We start from the raw sequence: 24,286 nt of genomic DNA on the forward strand, positions 1-24,286 counted from the left end.
CTCACCGTAGCACGTGACACTGGATGCTGTAAAGGGAGAGGCTTGCAACGCATACAGATTTGGCATGTAATCAGGAAGGTGTTTCGGGTGAGTGCTTTTGAAGGCGAAGCGCGAGTGTGCCACTTCTCTTCACGCAATTTTTTGGGAAGGTAGAGGTGTTCAAAATCACCACTCTCAAGAAATTTTAATCTGACTGTCAGAGTAGAAGGCGAGCATGCCTCGTGAGTTACCCCCCTTCCCCCACCCAAAGGTTTATTGGATCCTATAAGAACCCTTTGGCGAAATCCAAACTATCACCTTTCACATAAGGAAATCCTGCTATCTAGGGGGACCCCCACCCACCCAAAAGCTTATTGGATCCTATAAGCCCCCTTTGGCGAAATCCAGACTCTCAGCGTTCACATGACCCTGGGAACTTCTCTTGCCAAGGAAATCCTGCTATCTAGGGGGACACCCTTCCTCATTCAGTATCCCTCTGGCCACAAGGCACACCCCTAATTCTAAGGGTCTGTCAGACTTCAGGAAACCGTACCCCTAAATTTGAGGCTCCCTCTGAGTCGAGGATTTTCCTAAGGCCAGAACACAGCCCACAGGGGCCACCTCCCTTATTATTGCTTCGACCCTCAATCAGGTGACACACCGAACAAAGATGATGGGAGGAATGACTACAAATAGTCTGACCTTTAGATTCTTCTCCCCAGCCATGCTAGAAGAACCATTAACACTCACAGAGCTATATCAATCTCATGGGCCCCACCCTCCCAAAGTAACCACGCAATCTGCCTGTATCCCCTGCCAGCTTAAAACTGGCCTCCATAACTTGAATCCTGAAAGGTTTGGTCTATCTTTCTTCAAAGTCTTCCCAGGATGGGGCCTCCTAGTTTTCTATTGTCTTCCGGGAGCTGGTTCATCGGTGGTGATTGGCTGAGGTTCCAGGAGCTCCCTCTGGCCAGTGGTTAGCTGGATGCAGTGGAGCAGTTGCCGTACCTTCACCAGCTCCCTTTCCTGGTGGTGACGAGGCTTCTGCTGGTGATCTGACAAGACGATCATCCCCAGACCGGGCATTACACCTGCTTGACTTTCTAGCCGTAATTTGCTGCTTGATTGGATGTTTGGTGGCTATTTTGGTGCTGTGTAAATTGAGTGTCTGATCCCTTTGCTTGTGTAGCTAAAGCTTTGTGCTGACTGAGAAGGCAGGTGGTAATCGGAATGTGTGTTGTCCTGTACTCTAATGTTACGTTGCAAGCAATTTTAACTGCACAGTGGCCTAGAAAGGGTTCCAGACCAGAAACTCTAATGCCGTAAAGAAACGCTCCCGACCTCCTGCTGCCTGTTACAAGATAGCCATAATAGCAATACAGTGCACTCCTCGGACTCCTGTGCCTGGTGACACTGCACCGCCTTTAGCAAGTCATAGCTTCCCCACTGAGTCCACAGACTGATCATAGATTCTTGTCACTATTAACAGAGGCACGATCTGCTGTCTGTTTACATCCTCACCCTAACCCTTAGTGGGAATCTCAACACAACAGGTGGTGAAATGGAGAAAAACAAACTAAAGAAGCAAAAAAGAAAGACGCCGATGTTAATAAAGGGCACCAAGTGTGTAATATTTCATTATTCTTTTTTTTTCGTTATTCAACACTTTCCTCATGGTCGACAATAGAAGCTTTTCCTGTCACAATGTTCGCAGCTGCCTTCTATCACTTGACGGTCACAAATTGTGATCAGAAAGAAATTGACCAGCATTGTCACTGAACGTGACCCCACATGTATGCGAACTAGAGTCTCTGAGGTTGAAGGGATCTGAAGAAGTATTTGGAAATTCCAGGCCATTATACCTCTGTGATGCACACTTTGTGATGCATAGCCAATAGATCTCGCCTTTGGGACCTCATAAGTATTTAGCTATGCAGCACAATATCCTTGGTGCAACAACATCAACTGTTGCATGGCTAAACACTTATATGCTCCCAAAGGCGAGACCTATTGGCTATGCCAATACTTGTTACATATATTCCCCAGCATGTTAAACCCCATGCCCAAGGTAGCAATCCTGCAACCCATTGTGTGTAACACTATGACCAAGACAGTAATTCACAACTCCTAGAATTTAACCCACCATTGCTATGCCAGTAATTCATATCTCCAGCATATAAAATACCAAGAGGTTGGCTAATATATTGTAGCCATTATGTTGTAAACACTATTGCCCAGCAGTAATAAGCATATTCCCCAGCATGGTAAGAACAATCCCTGTGCCAGTAGTACCCATGTACCAAAGCATACAGCGCACCATTGCCAGCCCATCAATTCACATACCTACAACACATAGAACACCATCACCATGAAAAGAGTACATAGAATCCAGCATTTAAATAACTGCTTCCATTCTAGTAATCCATTTATCCCAGCCTGAGATGCGCCATGCAAATGTCGTCTGTCCATTCCGCCAAGTTGTGCAGCACTATCACCCTGCTTGGACATACATTCCGGCATGGAAAAGAGCATTGCCATGCAAGTAATCGGCATATCGCAAAAATGTAAAGACCATTACCATGCAAGCAATGTACATATTTACCCGCTGTTAACACACCAGCACTGTAACAATACTCCATTGGTCTCTCATTTAAAGAACTACTGAAATGTCAGTAATCCATATGCGTCAGCACGTAGGGTCTGTAACCCTCTGCCAGTTATGTAAATGCACCATGCCCATGCACCATGCCCACAGTGGTATCCACAAACCCTCTAGCATGTAAAGCACAATCACCTTGCCGTTACTCCGCAACCAACCACCAGTAAGTAAAGCACTATCCATATGCTGGTACTACGTAGAAAATAAAAAGGCTTCCTCTCAAGATTTAGAATGAACGTGTGATCTCTGCTGTGTACATGGCCAAAGATTGTGTAGTCGCAAAGGAAAAAGAAAGAGAAGGGGATCAAATGCTAGGCTTCGGCACTATTCAACAGAAATTTGGTATACAAGATAATCAAAGCTTTAAGTATATCCAAATACATAACACTTTAATGGGTATTAGACCTCGGATCTCTTGAGGCAGTAGAATTAATATGATTGATTATCTATTAGGCGGTGGGAAAAAAATAAAAATGGTTTATAATACCCTTTTATTAAGTTTACGAGATGATATGGAAAAAGTTGAAGCCTCTTGGATGTTGAAATTAGGCGATCCAGATGTGGATGTGGACAAAGCACTGCAAATGGCAGGGAAAATCTTTTGATCCACAAATTTAAAATCACAACATTATAAAACTTTATTCAACCTATATTGTACACCTGCCAAATTATATGAGTGGAATAAGAGGGATGACGATAAATGCCCAAGGTGTTTGGAGGGGCCTGCTGATTTGGTGCATATGTTTTATCAATGCGATAAATTAAGTTCAATTCGGGAAGAGATTGAAAAGTTTTGGGAGGGGCTGCTAGGGAGAAAGATCAACCTATCCCCTACCCTAATGATAATAGGAATTGACAGCAACTTGGGTCTGAAGATGGAGGAGGAAGCCTTTGTGTTTTTATGTGTGGCTGTTCTGCGTATAATGCTAGCGGGAAGTTGGAAAGATGCCCTGGCTCCTACATTCCAGATGTGTCTGTCTAGACTCCTGGGGATACATAATATAGAATCCGCTTTATATAATCGGAGATGGAGGAAGATGAGGGAGCTGGGGTTGGAAATATGGGCTCCCTTTAAGGATTGGAGGAAATCCCAGCTTTAGACAGGCAGGGCTGTATTTAGATTTTAAATATGTATTAATGAATTGCCTCCTAAATTTGTATAATCTTGTACTATATATATAATTAGATTAAGACACACTTGATTCTGTAATATCTCCGAGCAATATCTTAAGAATCTATTTATGTTAGACTTCTTATTATATAATGTATTTATTGTTATTGTACCAGGTATATAATAAAATTAAAATAAAAAAAAATAAAAAAGGAAAAAGAAAGGGATGCTCTCAAACTGGCAAAATGGAAATCTTTGCACCGTGGAGACGTTCACAATGTCTGCGGCCGACCAGCAAAATATCTTAAAAGTGCTGTTTAGTCCATGGAAACTAAGGCACTTTTCTGAGACCAGGGATATCCACTACCCACTTGTAGTTCTTTTATTCAAAAGGCTTGAGTAGAAAGGTGAAGAGTTTTTCTGCTGGCCAGCAGCAAAGGAGACTGAAAGTCACTCTGTCCTGTTGTATTCTGTATATGACGCTCTTCAAAGGACAGGTCTAGCACACCTGAAGAAGGAAGGCGTTAGATACACAGCCACAGCTCTCTTTTAACTTCCCAGTGACTTGGATCTGATGCCACAGATTCAATGGATGGCTACATGAGGGAAGGATTGAAGAGGCGAGAGCACCTTGTTATGGAACTAATACTTTCGTCTCTAGAAAGTCGAACTCAGCCAATTTAGTAGGGTTGTATGGCAGAAGATTTCATAGAGACACATCATCTGACATATATATGGTGTCCTAAGCACTGTTTACAAAACCTTTGCCCAATCGGATGTAGATTTTCTCTTATAAATTCCAGTTGGGTCATATTTTTGTAGCCAATATTTAGGGCACAGTATTATGTCAGACAATACAATAATCTGACCACAAAATTCTGGTAAATCTGTAATGATCTGTATCCTGGCAGCATTAGAATGTGGTGAGGTCACTGATGACCTAGAAAAGAATGTTGCCAACAGATGAAGCAGTTGGGAGCTGGAGAGCGTTGTCTCAGCTGAAGATGCTGAATCTCAAATAAACTTGTTCAATTTACTAAGAAATTGTGATCTTTACAAAATCACCCTCCCGGATACAAAAGAGACAGTTTTCTTGTGTCACATTGTGCTTTGTTCCTGGTCTCAATAACCCTTCTTGCCTTTTTAAGTGGTTATCTTGATTTAAAGGTACAGCACTGTTTATTATATCGGTGTCACGGATTAACCCCTTCGCCGCGGCAGGAATTCCGCCGCGGCGCTGGGGGGGTTTGGGGGCAGTTGCGGTGGCGCTGTGCTCGTGACGGAACCACTCCGTCACGAGTCACGGGTGAGCTGTGCTCATGACGGAGTGGTTCCGTCACGTCTCCGCCCACTGCGCTAATCGCCCGCACAGGCGGGGAATTAGCGCCGCGTGGGCGGAGCGGCCGCCAACGGCCGCAGCATGACGGAACCACTCCGTCATGAGCACAGCGCACCCGTGGCTCATGACGGAGTGGTTCCGTCATGAGCACGGAAAGGGTTAAACTGGTAGTCGCCCAAGCGCTTGTAAGCAAACCACTTTTTAAGCGCTATTGACCTGGGCCCTGCATGCTGGCAAAGGCAGTAACTTATCTTTCACACAACTTGTGTGGGAATCTACAGCACCTTCCGCACATGGAAAACAGGTATATTTCACTTTGTTCATTTCTTAACAGACCTACGTGTTACTTCTCAACAATCACACATAGAACTTTGCGCTACCCACAGCCCCAGAATTAGGCGATTTTGGCACTCATGAGCTGGATTATTGCACTTTTTTAATAAACCAACTTTATCGGTTTTATTGTGATTCTACAGCAAGTACATTCCTTGTCATATACAGTATGTGTTGTGCATGGAATAACTCATTAAAGACCCATCGTCACCTCGGCAGGCGGCATCAGTCACCCTACATTGATACACCTTAAAATGGACACCATTTCCTCCAAACACTTTCATGTATGTGGGGGCATCCACGTGCAGCTTAATCAGGTTTCTCCAGTTGTGCACACCAGTTGGGTGTTTCCATGCACGTGCCATATCTCTTTTAGCCATTAGGCAGGCCACCCCAAGAAAAGTGCACTTGACCTGGGGTCACCCAATTCCACCAACCCCAGTTGGGCACTACGTGGCCCTTATTCAAGTGGGCGCCCAATGGCCGCTGAAAGCTCCTGGCCCACCCCAACCTAAAAGGGGCGCAGCGCCGGACAGACCCAGACCATACAAAAGAAGTCGGCAGAGGGGAGTGACCAGCGCAGACAGGCGGCCTGGGCACAAGGCAAAATGTGGTGTAGGAGGTGAGGGGAGAGATGGATCGCATGAAGATATTTGGATTATTGCATTTTTGTGTTTTACTCTATGATATTACGAAGTATGTTTCATCTGTTTTCGATAAGTTTTCTTAATTTTTAAATGTTTTTGTTGTGTAACCCGGAAGATTCAGGAGGAGCGGAAGAGTAATAAAACACGTTCAAACTTGACTACATCGGCCATTATGCCACACCACTTAAGGAAAAAGAATCCTACACATAAAGCCCATTGTAACTAGGGTAAATGTTGCATAGCTCGCATTGACTTTGAAGGTTACAAACCAGGAGCGTTTATCCTAATCTAGGTTACTTTAAAAAACTCCTATCACCATGACAACAAGCCTATTAACAAGTACTCGAGTCTTCGATCGCCATTGCGCCATGTAAAGTATGCGCGCGGCCTCCTCAGGCAGACTGGTGGAGTCCCACATGTCCACACACATTCCAGGCCTGCTTGGTTATTTGCACATGCGCAGTCTGTCCTCAGCTGATAATATCCTACCAACAACGAAGAGAAAATGTCATTCTGTGAATGCAACAGGTTAGCAGCAGCAAATAATGTTAACACAAAAGCTTTAACCAATTTGAGTTTGATATTCAGTTATGCTTTTAGATGAGAAAAAGTGTGGTTTAGCTCTCCAGGGAAGCATAAATTATCGCAATTTATTCTATGGTTTTAAATTGCACCGGCAACATCTACACAAAGGGGCAGATTTACTACCATTTTGTGGCCGGTTAGGGTGACAAAAGTGATGCAAACCTGCGCAAAATGTTTATTTTGAAGTTACATTTATGCCGCAAAGTTGCCTGAAAGTAATGCAACGGACATGTCAGGGGGCAAACCATGAATGTTACATGGGCGTTACTATTCAACCTCATATGGTTTTGGATGCAAAACAATAAGAATACTAGACAGGGTTTCGCACCAAAAAATAATACCTCTTTGAGGCCGGCATAAAAAGGAGAAATGCTTTTGTTTCTCCAAATGTTTCTGACTTTGCATGTGTAGTCCACTGTACAGCACACATCCAAAGTGGGAAATGTGTTAAAGTTAATCTATTCATAATATTTTGTAATGGAAAGGTTCCCTTCAAAACCTGTGCTAGACTTGACGCAGACACTTTTGCACTATGGTGCAAAACATTGTGCACGGTGTTAGGCAGCCTGATTGTGCGCCAGCACTAGGGAAAGAGCAGGACTGTGCCATAGCTTAGTAGACGTGGCACTTATGTGCTCGCTCCCTCTTATGCAATGCAGTACAACAACTTTGGTTGCTGGGCTGCGTTTTGTGATATCTTTGTAAATCTGGCCTAAAAAGTGAGAATTCGCTGGTGATTTTACTTGAAATAAAATTATTCATTTTTACAGTGGTCCAAGTGGTTGCTTGGCTGTTGTTGATGCTGGCCGACTGTCAGATATCGTTTCTGTCAATGCTCTAGGTAGGGTCATTAAAAGTGGTACCTTGAGGACTAAATAATTTTGGCATCATCAGTGCATAATCTGCAAGTTGTCCTTAAGAGCTCACCGCCATTGCTGCTGAATTATGTTGTTGAGAAATGACCAGGTTACTCAGTCTTGATTCCGCCTCAAGCTTCTTTCATTCACCTTCCATTTCCAATCAGTTTCTCTCACTCTTCCACATTCTTTTTCATTCCTGCTTTCTCCCCTTGTCGCTGTTTTTTAATAATTCTTTTTACAGTTTCTTTGTCTACTTTCTGACTTTTTTCTCTCTTGATCAAAGTGTAGTGATGATAGAGAAGTCCCGGTCCCATAAAATGAGAGCTAGTGCCCACCACTTGCAATCACTAGTTCAAATTGGCACAACAGAGAGGAGCCGCCTGGCCGTCCTCGTAGCTGTGTCTGAGGGTCTTGAAACTCAGTCCTCTGATTGGCTGAACCGTTCTGCAGTTACTACACTCATGGAGGGCATGCAGTTAATTTGCTGGCTTTGAACTCATCACTCCCATGACTTACATTTCTATTGAATCATTTTACACCTCAATATTCCAGTTGCCAGATGGCCGGAGAGTTTATTGAATGGAGCATCTGATTGAAACACTGCCTAGCCTGATTCTGTAGGCATTTTTGGCGCATTCATGGAACAAAGAACTTACTAATGGCTTCTAATGGGAGACAATGGAGCATTTTTAAAGCAGGTTTCATGTAGTCCTGTATATAATAATATAGGTTGAAACTAGTTTCTAGAGTTTGAAATTGATCTGATCGGTGTAAGTTGGATCCCTTGACAACAGTGCTCATTTGGGTGGTGAATAAAATGACAATGTAAAAAATTAATATGAGGATCTGGAAGACCCTTTTGAGAAGAGCTAGTACTAATCCCAGCACTGGTGGCCTTGAGAGTGGAGGTGTTAGTGCTTTCTTCCATTCAGTGGAAGAATTTTCATTCACTTTCATTGCAGCGAAGACGTATTTTTGGTCAAACATTCGGTGATGTTAGTTTGATTGTTTGCTTACTTTCTGAACAGAGGGGGATGTCACTATCATCCATTTATTACTGGAATTGGATTACAGGACAACCCCAGGGTCTAAATAGGATCCAGTGTCTGTTTCTGCACCATCAGGCACTTCTGTATTGCAAAAGGGGGGACAGAGGCTTGTGCTGCAGATATTGCTAGATTGTTTGCATGATATCGGAGCGTGGTAAGTACAGGTAATGGAGGTGGCTTTATCTAGGTCTTGATGTCAGAGGTTGTTGGGGTTGTCAGTGGGGCACACTGATCGAGATCAAAGGTGATGGTATGAGCATAAATCCAGGGCCGAAGGTGGGTCCCTGTGCCATAAATGGATCCTGGGGTGAAAAATGCATCCAGTGTGTGTACTTGGTTTAGGCCCCACCTGGGTTTGTTAATAGTGATTCCATGATGGGGAGATCAGCTTTGCAAAACCAGGTTTTGAGGTCACCCAAGATACATAGGCTGTTGAGGTTGATGGTGCTGGTGGTGCTACAGCACCCCCAAACCAACCATGCTGGAGTTCCAAATGTGAATGAGCAATGAAATTCCTTTAAAAGTTAGTTTATTTAGTCATATTCGCTGTAAATTCAAAGACAGAGGTCAAATGTCAGATTATGTCTCCTGACAGTTTGATGTTTATTCTTTTAACATACAGATTGCTGGTTAGGTTTCTTTGACTGCAAAGCGAGAGCATTTTGAAAAGTGAACTGTGTGACAATATTGCTAGTGTGCAAGGAAAGTCTGTAGGGTGACATTTTTTCAAAAATGCTATAAAATGTAAATACCTATAAATAAACTGTTCAAATATTTCAAAATGTGCCAGCAGTCGTAAAAATAAAAAAATGTTTGTTTCTGTAATTCTGAAGCGTGATGGAAACAAAGATTTTAATGGGATCAAAACTAGGTGTGGATGATTATTCCGCTCTGCCGGCGGAATTTGCAGAGTTTTGGCCACTCCACATTATGGTTATAACGCGGAGTTCCGGCCAAATTCCGCCAACCGAGTTTTTTCTCATGTGCAGCTTCCCAACAGTAAGTGAGATTTGGTGTCCCCTAGAACGATTTTCAGTCGCTATGAGGGCACCCGCAAGAAATCTCCAACACGGGTCATTCGTAGTCAGAAATTTGCCGCTCGAGTAGAAAATCAACTCGAGCTGCAGCAAAATTAAATCGAAAAGCTGAGCCCTCTGGCACTCCGCCATGGGAAATTAACGCTCATGTCAAGTGTGAAAGCATAATAATAGTGTGAACCATGTGCCCTTGATAGTTGAAAAACCCGATGCTTAACCGTAGCGAAAAATTATGAAACCAACAGTAGGGGTTCCTGGAGGGAGTGCTGTGGGGCGGTAGGGTGGGGGGTAGTAAACTCCGACTCACGGCCGACTGGAGTAATGTAAATAAATAAATAAATAAAACGAAATTCATTACACACTCTGAAACGCCAAATGGCGATGCAGCGCGCGCAATGAAATTCATTTTATTTATTTATTAATTTAAATTACTCCTGTTGGCCGTGAGCCAGAGTTTACTACCCCCCACCTTGCCCCTCCCCCACCCTACCGCCCCACAGCACTCCCTCCAGGAGCCGCTACTGCAAACCAAAACATTAACCAACAACACGTGCTTCGAATCCTTTTAAAATGTGCCGTAAAAGTAAAACTGAGTCACGTGACGCTGCTCCCAACCCTACACAACAAAAACCGACGAAATACTCTACTCGTGCCGTGCATTGCAAATCACAAACTATAAAAAGAGTGATTTGACCAAAAATAAAAGTTCATGCTCGTGATAATTATAAAACGAAACCACGCAACACCGACGAAATTCTCCAATCGTGCCACGCGCTCCAAACTGCGAAATGAAAAGAAGAATAAATGAACCAGCAGAGAGAAAGAAAGAAAAATGAAAGCTCATGATGATAATTATTAAAGTAAATCATAAGATAACTGCCAATTACAAACCCATAATAAACACGAACGGAACATGAAAATGCTTCATTTGAACTAAGTGTAACATATCGCCAAAAAAGCGCTTCAACGCCCCATCAAGGGAAGCAAGAGCTATATAAATTCTAACTTTTTTCCCTCTTCTATCCCTCTGCTATCCTTCTCAATCCAAATAACTGACTAACATATCCACCACTCAAATTGCTTTAATATTTTCACTATACTAATTCACCACTAATCCTTTATGGGTACCGGAGTAGCGTGCTACTCGTCGAAAAAGCGTTTCGACGCCTCATCAGGGGTAGTAAGTGCTATATAAATGCAATTGCAATTCAATACAATATTGTTATGCGTAGTAGACATTTATATGCAGGTACATGTAGTTGTTTGAAGATGAAAAAAAAATTCTGTTTGTACACTGGTTGTTTATAATAATAATAGCACGATGGCTCCTTGTATACAAGGTGACTTCTGCTCTAAAGACAAAAAATAACCTCTTCAAAAACGACTTCAACTAATGTCTTAGTCATCACGTGTGCTCACATCAATCTTTATTCAAGGGTGCAAACTAACCAAGTAGGACAGATCTGTAAATATACTTATATGAGTGGTAGAAAGCACACGTGATCAATACATTTTTTTGACGCTCGAAGGCAAAAGTCTGGTGGGCGACCCTAGTGCGAAAAATACTTATCACTAGCTGGTGCCAAGGAAGGTACCAGACCCTAAATATTTTCTGAAACTAGATTTTTGCACATTATTGGTAGTGTCTGTATAGTTTTATCAGTACAATATGTCTGCACAAACTAATTGGCCATTTAAGTTGAGAATGTGCTGTGTCTGTAAATGACAGTGTGCTACCACACCATCCTTTAGTGATATATTTGTGGCAGTGTGCTCCAAAAGGCACCATCAGCTACATACCACACCCATGCCAGTCTCCTGCTGAATGGGCGTGGCTCATTACTGCACTTGGTCGTTGTCTAACGCTTGGATCATTCACAACGCCCGCGAGTTCAGTTATGTGACATTGACGTCAGCACCCCCACTCTGAAAGTTGTCCCAGGCCCGCTGAGTTTCCACCTCCGGGGCTAGAGGTCAGGCGCCGTGCCTGCACATGACTGCAGATTCCTACTTTAGAAGGTCAACATCACGCATAGTCAGGAATGCCTGGTATGCCTTCATCAAATGACCCTGTGTGCCAAAAGGTCGGACGGGTCAAAGTTAGAGCTACAGTCAATAGTAAAATAATCGTCACACTTGGAGCCACTGTATGGCAAAACTTAGAAATGATAGGGATAAAAACGCATTCCAATAGGTGTGCCAAGGCCTTTATAAATAAATGCCGTAACATCCTGGAGCATTTTCGTTCTGAAAGGAAGCAGATTCTCAGTCGCCAGAAAGCACTTTCCTGCTGCACTTAAACACCCCCCAGACTGCCACGATTTTTCTCGGATTTGTCATGTTTAAGGTGCAGCTTTACAGAGCAGGCGTTGGCGGGGAGTTGAGTCCGGCCTCACTGACGTGTTTTGGTTAAATCCTGTGACGATGAAGAAATCGGGCGGATTCTCTTCCTTTGTTAAAGCACGCCTGCGCTGTGTACACACTTAAGCTTGGATGACTGCCAGGCAGCTGTTTAGTTTGTGAAGCCCTGGCGTGCCAGAGGGAAAGGCATAAAGTTGACAACACTCTGCATCTTCAAGTCTACTTAATGGAGGAAACAGTAGCACCATGGAAGTCGAAATTGCATGTACAAAGCATTATCGGTCGAGTAAGCCCAACACGTGACTGTCCTAGACAGGACAGCCATGAAACAATGATAATATGAACGGAAACCAGCAACATCACATTGACGAAAGGAAAAAAGACTACAAGTATGTCATTACATGCCAAATGCTAAAAATATCCATCCATCCATCCATCCATCCATCCATCCATCCATCCATCCATCCATCCATCCATCCATCCATCCATCCATCCATCCATCCATCCATCCATCCATCCATCCATCCATCTATCTATCTATCTATCTATCTATCTATCTATCTATCTATCTATCTATCTATCTATCTATCTATCTATCTATCTATCTATCTATCTATCTATCTATCTATCTATCTATCTATCTATCTATCTATCTATCTATCTATCTATCTATCTATCCACTTCTCTTTTGGTCCTTTACTGAGTTGTAGTTTCTCCCTAAAATAGTTGCAGAGGCAATGATGGAGGGCTGTGTGACTGGTTTTGTTTGTTAAGCGCGATTACTCACCCGTAAGGGTCTCAAGGCGCTGGGGGTGTGGGGGTGGGGATCGCAGGTTCCAGTCCACCAAGGAGGGGGTCTGTCGAAGAGCCAGGTTTTAAGGTTTCTTGCAAAGATGGGGAGCGATGTTATCTGTCTGAGGTGGAGCGGAAGGTCGTTCCAGGCTCTGGCCGCGCGGAAGGAGAAGGCATGCCATTTTGAAGCAGATTCTGGCATTTTTGGATTGGGGTGATCAGATTTCATGGCACCTTCTAGAAGGTGAATGGGTGTTTGTAGGATGGCGTTGTTTGGATTTATGTTCGATTTCCGTAATCCTATGGGAGGGTCGGAGATTCATGGCTTCCTTAGAAGGAGATTTATGGCTTCCTTAGAAGGAGGACCTGCAAGAAGGCAGTTGTCTAGAGTTTTTGAGATATTGAGATTCTTACAGGGATATTCATAAAGGTAACTTAAACTTCTGAATAACTTACACATCTTATGTGTTTGAGTAACTCTACTATTTTTGGCTATTCACAAAATGCGAGTGTAAAGCTACTCAAAGGTGTAGACTAAGACATCTCCACCCCTTGAAAAAGAAGGTGGAGCCAAATTTATGAGTGTAAATCCCTGCTGCCAAAGAGAAACATAAGTAAATCCAGCACCACACTTGGCCAGACACTGATACTGTAATGCTGTCCCAAAGAAAATAATAGAGACATGGACTTAAAATGAAATCTCATAGGAAATAATGTTAAATTAAATCAAATGATTTATAATAGTTTAAAATATAAATAAATATAATTCAATGTTAAAAAATATAAAAAATAAGACATTTATTATTAAATTAATAAATGTTTTAAAAAACGTTTTCAAATGTATAAACTATTGAAACATTCCTTTTTATTGAAGTATACTTGAACTACTTCTAAATCATTCTGTACATCACTTTTAATAATTATCAATGCATTATAAAACTTTTGTTTACTTTCTGTGGGAATTAGTTTTTTCAAGTCAAACTTCAGAAAACCAATTTAATTTAATTTATTTAAATACCTAAAGATTTAATTCAAAATAAAGTTGATAGTGCTGTACTCAGTGACGGACGGTAATTATACTAGAGAGAGGAGCGGACGGTCCACACACACACATACATACACCTCACTCACACCCATTCATTCACACACACACGCCCATTCACCACACTCACTAACTAATACACATACATTCATACGTACATACAGGCACACACCAAACATTTAAAAAATATATAAAACTTACCTCAACAGCAGCATTCCTTAGGTCATCCACTGAGGGAAGACAGCAGTCCCAATCTCATCAGAGAGTGGCAGAGTGAGACTGCTGACCCCACCCCACTCTGTGACGAGGTGTCACTGATTGACACTCAACCCTTCAAGGCTTAAAACTGAAGCACCCAGGTCCAAGACAATCAGTAACTCTCTCCCTTGTCTTGACGGGGAGGGCCTCGAGGAACTTTTGCCAGGCTGAGGAGGTCACGCCTACAGGGCTGTAATATCCTCAGCTTGGCAACCTTCAGCTCAGGCAACCGGAAGCCTGTGCATTTAGCGCATGTCTAGCTCCTGGCTTCCTGACCTGAACCAGAACAGTGTATGAGACTCTTTTTGCCTGGAAAAAAAGTAGGAGACATGACTCTTCAACCCGAATGGACGGGCCTGCTGCTGGCTGTATTATTTTTCTTCATTGGCTCTAAATTTTAAGTAAACATATAAAACTAACTTACAATAATATTTAACATTAAACTATTTGACTAATTTATTTTTAAAGTTGAATAACCTTTTTTTAATGTTCACTGTACTTTTGAATAGTGGGACAAACACCACAAATGGGGAGTCTTCCTATGGTAAAGTATAGGGTAAACTAAAAACAAGTTTAACTAAAACAAGAAATAGTACATATATTTTATGGTTAAATATTAATGTAAATTCATTTTATATCTGTATTTTAAATGTAGGACAAAATAGGAAATGGTACCACACTATTAACGTAATTTTGAATTACATCTTTGCCTAATTTAAATATATTAAATGTAATAAAAATTATTCTTCTGAAATTAAATTAAAAAATAAATCCCTACCTAAAGTAAAAAAATACATTTTTATTATGCATTCATATTTATTAAAAGTGATGTATGGAATTAAATAACATTAATCATTTTAAAATGACTGTTAAAATATTATATAATTAAACAATAAATATGCTTAGATATTGTGTCACATTAAATTATGTGTATTGTTACCTACCTTAAATAATTTAGTTTATTTTAAAATTATTTCCTATGGAGTTTTGTTTTAAGTTCCTACTTTCATTATTTTCTATGGAGGGGGTTGCAGTACCAGGGGTAGGCCATGTGGGGTGCTGAACGTACTCAAGCTCTGAACTGGAGTAATTTACTACTGTTCTGGGTCCCTTTTTGACTATATTAACTTTAGAAATGCAATTTGTGAATAGAAAATGGAATTGTTAATTTGTGGGTGGCTGCATGTCCCTCCCTAGTAAATAAGTCTTTTTTCTGCCACTGCCTCTTGTCTCTTGCACATTTACTTCTAAGTAGTAGTCTTGCATGTGTAAGGATCTCCCCTTAGAATGATAGTAGGAGTGGGGATTTACACTTGTAGGTTTGTGAATAGCATTTTGTAGTACTTTAATAGTATTGCTTCAGTACTACTACACATACTACAAAATGCAGTTTGTGAATAGCCCCTTAAGATTTGTTTAGTGTTGTAACCAAATGGTAATGAGAATGGAACCAAGAATAGGAAGATGTCAAGATCAGAGAGTGTGTCCATCCATTTTAAACCAGAGAGTCTTTGGAGAGAAGAAGAAAGAATTTAGTTTCCGTTGGGTTTAATTTCAAGGGAAAACAATCACATCTAGTTAAGACGATTCCCAGTAAAGTTTTTAAGCTCAGTATATCTGAGGGGCCATTGATTTTGAGTTACAGTTGTGTACTGTCTGTGTTATTGTATCATTACCTTTTTGTCTTGTAGAATTTTTCTAAATGCTATAAGTTTAGTTTGAAGCATACAGGCAAATGGATGAAGCCTTGGGATAAATGGTGGTTGGTCCAGAAAGAGCGAGATCTGAAAGATTGCCGTTTCACAAAGAGGACAAAAACATCTCAGCCTCTGAACCTCCATCCCCATTCCAGTGAGAAGGCTTTTGACTAGTTTCTTGTGGTAGATGGTGTCAAATGCAGCTGAGAAGTGGCAGACATTTTCTTCATCCATTATACTTAGAACCTCATCTTGTAGATGGAGGGTTGCCGGTCTGTGCTGCTATTAGACCAAAAGCCAGAGTGGAAGGGTATACTAGACCTAGGTCTGAAATGAGTGGGAGAAGTTGTAGGGGGACTTTCAATCAATTTCCCCTGCAATAGGAATTTTGATATTATGCTTAGGTTATACAAATCTGATTACCCATGAGATGCTAAAAAATGAAAGATGCCAAATCAAAAAGCATGAAGCATGTTTTATTTTTCCAAAAAATACAAGACACCCGACAATTCAATACACTCAATTATGCCTTCAGTGCATACCTTGTGTATTAACATGTTCAAATCATTACAACAACCTAATTGAACATTTTGCACTTAATAGTAATTATGCTTTCTTCACTTTCACCTTATGTATAGCCTATTTAGCATAGCTATTCCAAAATTCAGTATGCATTTCCAAAATGTTTTTAAAGCCATTGATTGTCAACATTTTGTCCCTTATAGCCAGTTTAAGCATCATCTTGAATTCAACTTCTTGTTACCAACTAATGTGTGCACCCATTTTCACCGGGTATACCATCTGAGGGTAACAACTCCTTTTTGCCTCATAACTCGTTGAACTTCTCTGAAATAATCATAATCCTGGAACAGCTCCATCCACCGTCACTTCTCTACTCCTTCTGGGATCTATCTTGATCTCCACATTCCAACCCTTGAGTGCCACCCCCTTTACAACTACTATGAACTTCGCCATCTCCTTCTGGTTTCTTCACACTGCTCCCCTTCTTTAAAATGAACTTGGATGCGCCTCCCATGCAAACCCAATTTATATGCCCGGCCTTTCCACACGTCATCTAGTCTTATCCAATCACTTTCTGTAATTAGGCAGATGGGACACTCTTTGTCCCGTTCACATGCACTTATGATTCCAAGTCAGTTGCGGCCTTAGTTTGTACCAAATAATTCTACATTTATGCAAACTGCCCCTTCCTCTTCTTTCAGCACATTAAACTTCAACCCTACAATTGTTTTATGTTCTCCTACGTCATTTCGGTGTTTTTTTGCTAAGTCTAACACTCTGCCTAGCCATTTATCACGCTAAAATGTGGATTTATAATGCCAAACATCTTTCGTGAACTTTGAACAGCATCTTTTTATCAACTTATCCCTTGCCTTTTTTTATCAGTTGTGATACGAGCCCTTCTAAATCACAATGATCGACAACCCCTTAGTGTCACAACGGAAACTATCAGAAATGTAATGTGCAACGTGTGAATGACGTGTACTTGTTACGGACAACACGTTTGTCCATAGAAAAGGAACAGTAACCTTTCCCCGTCCATACAAAGCGAGCACACAATAAATGTGTGGTACAGCTATTGGCATCTAATGGGCCGGTGGCCCGTTTCGTGTCGCTGTCAGGGTCTGCACACACTAAATGATATAAGTAAACTTCACAAAAACTCTACTACACTGTCACAGCTGTTGCCTCACACCCAGTGGTACACCTCACAAACCTCCATTGCTATTGTAAGCAAAACACCCACAGATCAGTCTAGAAAATGTTCTGGTGAAACTGCTGTGTGGAAACTTCTCTGCCAACCAGCACTTGGGTTTTCCCTCTTTTCGCTGATGTCTGTGCAGCCCCACAAACGCCCTAGAGGTGAACTGCTCAACCCGCGTGCTTGCCTTGTGTGTCCTTGTGATACTGTGCTCATGAGGCAGTCTATCCTTGTTTATTGTCAAGCCACGCATGCGCAATTCTGATTTTTCCAAACATTGTATGTTACTGAAACAAAGCCTAGTGTACACGTCTGTGATGTATGCTTGCAACACCAAGTAGTATTCTTTGAACAGTTTCTGTGACCTGGTGTTTTGCATCTGAAGCCAGGTTGTTGGTGCAGATGAGCGGTACATGCCAGCGAAGCTGATTTTAAGTGCTGGGTTCACCCTAATCGGCCCTCAAACCCTTTTGCTTCATTGATTGTGGAATGTAGAACACGTGACTTGTGATAGACCACTGATGGATCTGTAATTTTTCTCTGACTGCAGTCGAAGTCCACGTGGTCCATAAATGTAACTCACCGCCGGTTTTCAGCCTAGATACATGACACAGTGACCCAGCGCTGGATGTGGCACTTTCTTGTGGCATCCATAGTCATCTGCTTCACCCCTCTAATGTGTGCAACCTGGCTGCTATGATGAGCACACATTGCATTGCTGTGGTTTCTCTAACCTGTAAAGGGGATGCAGCAGTCATAGTTGGTTTAGGAGATCATGAAGGGTGTATAGGCGCCACATCAGAGCTGAGAAGCCAACAACACCAGTGTCTACTTAAAGAGAAGGACACTATTGTGTTGTTTTATGGAATCTAAACATGACATATGCCATCATGGTCCATGCATAAATATAAGTTGCAACAGCATGACTTTCTCAAATATAGGAGAAAATTAATTTCCTATGAATCAGGCAAGCAATGGTTGTTAGTTGCCCCTGTACATGTAAGGGTTCCTTAAACTGGACAAAGTATGAAAAGTGCACTTTACATCAACATAGGGATAGGAAAGACACTTGTATTTTGAGGACTACCCTCAAGGGGAACGCTGACTTCCCCAAAAGATACTAAAGACTGAGGTTGTACCACACAAGATTATAAGACTCAAGGAAGCTGTGTGTGGTAGGCCTTGAGGACAGCTCACCGCTACCAGAAGCTTGTGAGAAGGTAATCACCTTCCTCATTGCTTTTCTTGCAGTGGTCTGGTCAAGGTCGGGCAACAGACAATGATAAGTTTCTCCTAGACTGGAAAAAACAGACACAAACAGAATATGGCCAGCACCCAACATCCTTCGGAGCTGGACTAAGTCAACGGTGTGTTGCTGTGAAACATAGTTATTTGAAAGACGAGCGCGTCCAGGATGACCTTCAACATGAATGCTTTATTAAAGGCAAGTTCCAATTATAAAAGGGGCAGAAAACATTGTAAGAGCTGGTTCTATCACCAACCTCCATACAGTCCAACTGTTCCTACTTTCAAACATCAACATCCTCTCCACATTACATTACATCTTTTCCCTTCCACTCCAGAACACACACCACATTCCAGATTCCTATGCTACTTGCTAATATATCATTGATACAAGCACAACACCAAACACTGACATGAGAACATGAGCTCTCTCTTTACACACACATACACACACACACACACACACACACACACACACACACACACACACACACACACACACACACACACACACACACACACACACACACACACACACACACACACACCCAATCAGACTAACACACACATAGACACACATACACACTCTCTTTCTCACTCTCTCTCTCTGTCTCTCTCTCTCACTTTCTCTCTCTCTCTCACTTGTGACAGGCAGTCACCCCTGCCAGACCTTGAGTCAGCCCAGGCACTCTCAGATACATCAGTCCTTCAGGTGCCTTGAATGGCACCACCACACCTTTAGCCAATCTGCATGCATTCTCTTGTCATATGAAATTAAATTAATGAAATGAAGATTTATAAAGCGCTCTAATACCGGGAGGTGTCTCGGCGCTGAGCCAGAGGGAAGAAGTCAAGACCTATCAATGCGGATAGCAGGTACAGATTAATGATTGATTGTTTTTAGTGCCTTTCTGAAGGTCATCAGATCAGTGTTTCTTTTAAGGCTGAGGGGCAAGAAGTTCCACAGTCTAGAAGTACAGAGCACAACACTTCTGCTTCCCCAGGAAGACCTTTTAAATCTAAGAATCACAAGGTTCAGAGAGGCCCAGTGGGGATGGTGCGCAGAAGTGTTTGTTGGAGATATTCTGTGTTATGCAGAGACCTGAAGGGCATACATACTGCCTTGAAATCAATGTACCTCCTAATACCAGAAGGATATCCTTTTCAAACTGCATCATCCATTTCCCGTCAATGAAGTCTGCATAGGCATCTATGAATCAAAAAGTGGTGCCAAGTAAGTGTCAGCTGCAGAAATTCCTGCATATTTCCTCACCCAGCCAGACCTCTGTCTACAGAGGAGAAAAAGTAAAAACAAGACACTGAAGCAGTCATCTTACATCCATACTCCATAAAATTAATTTCTTAAAATTAGAATCACATTCATTCATATCCAAACCTCACTTCTGCCTACTAGAGATCAGGGAAACATAGCTCCCCCTCATAGCTGTAACTCATAGAAAAAATAGGAGACTAAAAACTGAAGCATTTCCTGTTCTTTATGTTCTTATTTCAAGTTTGATCTGTCGTTAGAACTCATTTAAAGTAAGAAAATATATTACTACTTGCTTGTGATAAGTTTTTACAATTGAGTAGTGATGTCAGCGCACTTCCACTTTAAACTGTTACAACCACTATCGTTGGGTGTCAGGCCTCTCCCATCCCCCCCCCCCCCCCACGGTAAGCTCGCCCATGGAAAGAGAGAGCTATGTCTCTTAGCATCGCAGCACTGCCATGTCTGTCTGCCACTCCCGCATCTCACTCTCTTGCTACCAATAGGACACTACAAGCCGGTCGCGCAATGGAAGGCGGTCAATCCGCATTCTGCATAAGAGTTGGGTGGTGCTGTCTTTCCCACATCACCTAGACCTTGATGCTGGAAGACCCAGCTCTTGTTGGAGGGCCATCTTTTCAGCATTCCTGAGCGCCTCTCACCACCTATAGCGGCAGTGAGCTCCGGCAAGACTACTCTGGACCAATGGCGAAGGCTTAGGTAGGCTTTCATACGATGGCACATTACTTTAGTTTGTGGACCCAACTTCTCTGCTGTCCTCTGTCAGGTGTGCATAATAGATCTTAATCGATGTGTGGCCCTGCTTTTACAATAGCAGCAATTACATGTTTCAGACTCCAAAATACAGAAGGTTTGCCAAAGCACATTAGTCTGTCCTTGGCAAGCGGTTCCGATTATTATTATTTTTTTTTCATTTCAAGCGAATGCTACAAAAATAGAAAGAAGATGGCCATATGCTTGTCATAACATTTTTAAATAAAAAATAAAATAACGTGTGCATATAATTTTAAATAAACTGTACAGGTTCTTCCTAAGAGGCGGAGGTGTTTAGAACACATATAGAAACACTGTTTTTTTTGCACATCTCAGGAAAATACGATTGGCACTAAGTAAAGTATGGGCACACCAGCCCTGGCACTGAATGCACTTCTTTTTTAGACTGCTCGGTAAATGTGATCATGAAAATGATGTCACTCATAGTACAAGAGAGCCAATGGTTGAAGTGGGCTGATCCATTTCTTCGTGCTGTATGACGTGGTAGAGAAAAGCAAAATCTTAATGACTGTTGAACAGACCAGTGGATAAAGAGGGTTGACTGAACACCGTTCTGCATATGTATGTATGTGCTAATAACTTTAGTACCCTTTGACAAATCTCCACAAAACGTTCCAAAAAGGTGCTACTTGTTTACTAGTTTGTGCATGGAACTTTTTTGGGTGATTGGTCAAGAAGGGGCCGAGAAGAAAAGGTGGTCAAAAATGCAAAATATGCATTCATTTTCCTTAGACTTCTTTAGACAAAGCTACAGCAAGAACTGCTGAACAGAATTTGGCAGGAAGCTAGATCTTGGTCCACAGATTATTCTTTTTGTGTTTGATGTAAATCTGTTCAGTGGTTAATGAGAAATTAGGGTTACAAAAATAATTGTATATCTAGACGGTTAGGTCTGCGAGATTCTTGAGAGACTCTTGTGGGAGCGTTCTGCTTGGCACAGGGGACTTTATTTCTCTAGGGCCATCTTGCTCCCATGGGAATCTAACTCCTGCGAGAGTGAGCGCTCTGACTGGCTGCAGCAACACAAAAACAATGTTGCTGGCAGCCATTATAGGAGTCAAGGACTTAGTCCCCTGTCCTGAACACGTTTATAAAAAAAATATTTAAAAAATATAATGGGGCAGGGTAGGCCTAGGCCCGATGGGGGGACCCAGAGAGACCCACCCCCCAGGTCAAAAACAACCCAAAAAAACTTTAAAAATGAACACGATCCCACGAAACTCAAGTGAGATCTACAAAAAGACCAACCTGGGGCCGCAAACATAGTATATGGGGGGATGCATGACCCCCCACCCTGAGCCATCAGAGGACCAGGGGCCATATGTAGGTAGGCTGTGTTTTGCGATTCTCTAATTGCAATTTTTAGGGAATCGCAATTAGAGAATAGCAAAACGCTATGTAGGTAGGATTAGCAATTTTGTTTGCGAATCCCACCTATTCCTTATTTGCGATTCTCTAATTGAGAATCGCAAATAAGGAATACCTTGCCATTCATTCCTATGGGCTAAAAGGCCCATAGGAATGAATAGGAAGACATTCTCAATTTGCGATTCTCAATTAGAGAATCGCAAATTGAGAATGCAATTTCAAGGGTGCAAGGGTGTCAACATGACACCCTTTTGCACCCCTGTAATGAGCATGGGTGCACATGTGGCGCACATACATGCCCTAAGGAAATGTATGTGTGCCACATGGCTCTTTGAATAATGCAAAAAACTGCATTATTGAAAGAAATCGCAGATTACCATCAACCTGAAGTTGGTGGTAATTTGCGATTCCTTAAGCCAAAATAGCACAACTTGGGTGCTTTCTACATTGCATTTAAGGAATCGCTATTTGGGATTCCTTAAATGCATTTGCAAAATAAGGAATCGCAAAATTTGCGATTCCTTATTTTGCATGCAGATTTTCCTTCCTACATCCCACTTAGCAAAATTGCGATCGCAAACGCCGAAATTCGGCGAATTTCGGCGTTTGCGATCGCAATTTTGCTTTCTACATATGGCACATATGCTGCAGGGAGCATTAGTAGCTGCTCCCTGCAGGCTGGAGCAATGCCGGCTCCCTCTGAATGCGATGGCCGGATGGGGCTGCCGGCCCTGCGGGCTCCCCCTGTGTCCCCCAATGTATGGTGGTTGCCCTGGGTGGGCACCACAGCACCCACCTTCAATAGTGCAGGCCGCAGGGGATAGGGTCCAAAGGTCTGATAATCTCTCTGAGAGGGTTTCCTAAAGAGGCTCAGAGAGTGGGACCCCATGCCCTCCTCCTCTTTTAACCTAACATATATGTAAGACCCTGGGGTCCCTAGGGCCTAACGAGGCTTGGGGAGGGGGAAGCACACAGCCCCCTTCTACTTTAATTTTTTTTAAATGGCCCTGGGGGATGGGGTCCCCAGGGCCTAACAAAGCTAGGGGAGCATGGCCACCTGGACCCCCTCCCCTTTATTTATAAAAGAAGACCCTGGAGGATGGGGTCACCAGGTCCTAATGAGGCTTGTGTAGTCTTTATTTTTTTTCAAAATAAGGCCCTTGGGAATTTGGACCCCAGGGCCGAATAAGGGTCGGGGAGGGGGGCCACGAGCTCCCCTCTAATTTAATTTAACAAAAATCAGTCCTGGGGAATGGGGTCCCTAGGGCCTAATAAGGTTCTGGAGGGGGAACGGGTAGCCCCCTTCCGTTTAATTTAAAAAAAGGCCTTGTAAATAGGGTCCCCAGGGATTAATAAGGCAGGGGAAAGGTAGCTGCATGGCCCACCCCACTTACAGAAATAAGGCTCGAAGAGGGAAGCTACTTGCCTCCCTAATATTTGCATTTGGCCCCATGGAAAGGGGTCGCCGGGGCCTATTGAGGCTTGAGGAAGGGGCTGAGTTGTCCCTTCCCCTTTTAATTGCATTTGATCCCACTGGCATTAATGCTGCTGGGAGGGGGCCCACGTGGCAATGCACCCTCTCCCTTTTATTAAAATATGGCCCCAGGGGATGTGGGTTTGGCGAGGGGGGCCACATGCCCTCCTCCCCAAATAATAAGGTATTTGACCCGTGGCGAGGTCCCCAGGGCCTCTTGAGGCTCAGGGAGGAGAGGGTCATGCACCTCTTCTCACTTATAATTAAAATATGCCCCCCGGGGACGGGGTCCCCGGAGCCTCTTAAGGCTTCTGGAGGGAAGGCCACACCCTCTCCTCCCCTATAATTAAAATATGGCCCCAGGGACTGGGGTCATATGGCCCCAGGGACTGGGGTCTTTTGGGCCAACTTGGGCGTGGGGAGGAGAGCACACATCCCAATGTAAAACTATTTGGCCCCATCAGATGGGGATGCCATGCGCCTCTGTCCCCTATAATTAAAGCATTTCCCGAGGAATGGGGCCCCCTGGGCCCATGTGGGCTGTAGGAATGGGGCCAAGTGCCCCCCTCCCCTAATGTTAACGGATTAGTCCCTGGGGGATGGTTTCCCCGGTGTCTCTTAAGGCACGGGGAGGGGACCACGATAACACCAAGAGTTTACTA

The 24,286-nt window shown here is 42.8% G+C and overlaps 1 protein-coding gene across 3 annotated transcripts in view; it reads left to right on the forward strand.

Moving 5' to 3' along the window:
* The window catches only part of PTPRZ1 (protein tyrosine phosphatase receptor type Z1), a 550,052-nt gene that overhangs the window by 296,994 nt on the left and 228,772 nt on the right, over positions 1 to 24,286 (forward strand). The gene's annotated exons all lie outside the window — the stretch shown is intronic.

This window comes from Triturus cristatus, chromosome 4_1 (assembly GCF_964204655.1).
Source record: "Triturus cristatus chromosome 4_1, aTriCri1.1, whole genome shotgun sequence".
Taxonomy (NCBI): domain Eukaryota; kingdom Metazoa; phylum Chordata; class Amphibia; order Caudata; family Salamandridae; genus Triturus; species Triturus cristatus.